This window comes from Dioscorea cayenensis, unplaced genomic scaffold, assembly GCF_009730915.1.
Source record: "Dioscorea cayenensis subsp. rotundata cultivar TDr96_F1 unplaced genomic scaffold, TDr96_F1_v2_PseudoChromosome.rev07_lg8_w22 25.fasta BLBR01000423.1, whole genome shotgun sequence".
Lineage (NCBI taxonomy): Eukaryota > Viridiplantae > Streptophyta > Magnoliopsida > Dioscoreales > Dioscoreaceae > Dioscorea > Dioscorea cayenensis.
The window spans coordinates 17,783-20,303 of record NW_024086814.1 but is presented as its reverse complement, the minus strand read 5'-3'; the positions used below and the strand labels follow the sequence as shown (position 1 = coordinate 20,303).

Below are 2,521 nucleotides of genomic sequence, written 5' to 3'. Positions count from 1 at the left end.
ATCAACATCAAGAGACATATGCATGCTAATCTTTTTGATGATAAATTTAATTTTGTAAGCAAAAGCATAAAAACAAGCATTGGTTTTACTTTCTGCTCGTAGGTGGATCCCAGATTTATGCATACAGGCGTTCTTTGGAAGCGCTTAGACCTTACAGCCCCCCACCACCTCCTCCTTCACCAGGACCAATTACTGGTCCCTAAGCTGCTTATCTGTACTCATAAGTCTCTGCTTTTTTTATACAGTATGGCTGTAAACAGGAATGCAAACCAATAAATCTGTCTCTGTGTGTGTGTGTGTGTGGATTGCACTGGTCTTATGGTATTCATTAATTAATGAGTAGCATTGGAACAATATGCAAAAATATTAAGAGGGATATAATTCGTCTTGTAAATGAAGCAAGCTGCCCCTTCACTTCCATGAAGAATATATGTTCCTTGATGTACGTCTCCCAAAACAATATGGAGGATAAATTTTATTTTCTTTTAGTCAATAAAAATTAAAGATTAAATTTGCATAATAAGGTTTTTGGTTTTGAGATTCTAACATAGAAATATGCCTATAAATAAAAAAAGAAATTGATAAAGATGAAATAATTAATTAGTAATGCATTACATGCACATCATACTAACAACAGCATCATGAGTAGTCATATTGACTATGCTAGTCCTGGCCTGAGCATACCCCTGAGCCCACCGGAAAAGGCCACTGCCGCCGATGACCGGCATCTCTCGGACGTCAGTGAAGATCTCATCCCGGCCAAGAATGGTGACAGTGCTGCCGTTATACTTGCCGGAAGTGAAGATAAAGTTCATGGCCATGAAAAGGCCAACAGACTCCAAAAGAAGTGAAAGCGTAGAAGCCCTGAGCACGGCCGAGGGAGATCGGAGGACATGGTTGGGCCTTTGGTGAGAGGGTTGTCAATGATGCGAACGAGGCCGAAGGAGGTGGTGGAGGTGTTGGTGGTCGGAGCTTGGGCCACCATGGCACCGGATGGGTTGGGAGCCGCTCACTATGTCATGCCAGTACTCTGTGAAGTGTGTTAGCTTTTTGTTTTTTTCACTCTTTTTGAGTTTCTCTGATGATGATGATGATGATGATGATGATGATGATGATGATGATGAAGTGGTGGTGTTGATGGTGAGGAGGAGGAGGAGGAGGAGAGGTAGAGGTTTAACCATTAATGGAGAAGTTGAGGGAGATGGAAAAGTGGGGGAGGTGGAGGTGCTAGGCAGTTCTTAGTTGATGTTATTGCATGTTGTTTTTGGGTGGTGGTGGTGAGAAAGTCGGTGGGGAAGCGGTAGTCTACTGATTTTTATTGAATAACATTGCATATATGTTTATTTGTGTGGTTATTATTATTACTATTATTATTATTATTATAAAGTTTGTGATTTTTATTTGAGGGGTTATATATATAGATATATTACTCATTTATTAAAAAAATAAAAAAGTAAAGAAAAAGCAAAACAATGATAAGATAAAAAAGTTTATTAAAAATCTATTTTGCGGGTTTTGCTTGTGTCTTCATGCAAAAATAAAAATTACTTATATATCTTTAAACTAATATATATATATATATATATATATATATATGAATAAGTCATCGTTTAGACATATTAAATTTTTAACCATAATTTAAGAGGGAGTTGCATCCTAAATGTTCAATATGAGAATTAATGGTATTATTGTTTATGTGATAATGTTCATTTGATAAAAATCAAGTAAAAAATTATAAAAATAATAAACTATTATCTATTTTTTCTTTTTATTTATTTTTTTAAAGGTATAATACCCTGAATAATCCCTCTATTATTTCGAAATAGCCCTCTAGTCTCTCTATTATTTTTTGCCCTTGAGGAGGTCGTATGATTATTTAGTTTGGGAAAAAGCAGGTCCCTCCAAAAGTCTAACTGCCGTCTCCTTTTTCGTCTCTCGCCACTAACGTGGCATTAATTTGCTATAAAAATAAAATAAAAATATTATAAAAAAATTCAATTATCCCTTCATCTTCAAGCTCAAGAGCATCAATGATGGACAACCATCAACCCCACTTCTTATTCATCTGCCGAGACTGTGACGCCGCAATTCACACCAACAACCATCTCACCGAGAACCACTCCTGTTTCTTCCTCAACGGCATTCGACCTTCTTCCCTGTTCCAAACTCCTCCTCTGACCAGTCGTGCAAAACACACTAATACTACAAGCACTAGCAACTTCTCCGATTATCTCATTAAGACCCTGCTGGCCGGGCTGAAAAGTTGAGGACTTGCTCATCGACGATGATGCCGCCAAGGCCGTTGCCGAGGCCACCGCCGCCCACTTCCAGGTCCTTCATAAAAATCCCACATTTTTCCTTTGATCTCTAGTTAGCTCTTTTTTTTCTTTGGATTCTTATAAAGCTTAGTTTTTTAGCTCAGGTGGAGGACCTTGCCGACGAGATTCCTAGCTAGGCAGGGCCACATGTTCCTCAATCTCCGGCTATCTATTTCTCCGACGCTGTCGCCACCATCTCTTCA

At 38.4% G+C, this 2,521-nt stretch overlaps 1 pseudogene; it reads right to left on the bottom strand.

Moving 5' to 3' along the window:
• Nucleotides 1–600: 600 nt before the first annotated feature.
• Nucleotides 601–2,279, bottom strand: LOC120254346 (annotated as a pseudogene).
• Between the last annotated feature and the right edge of the window lie 242 nt (nucleotides 2,280–2,521).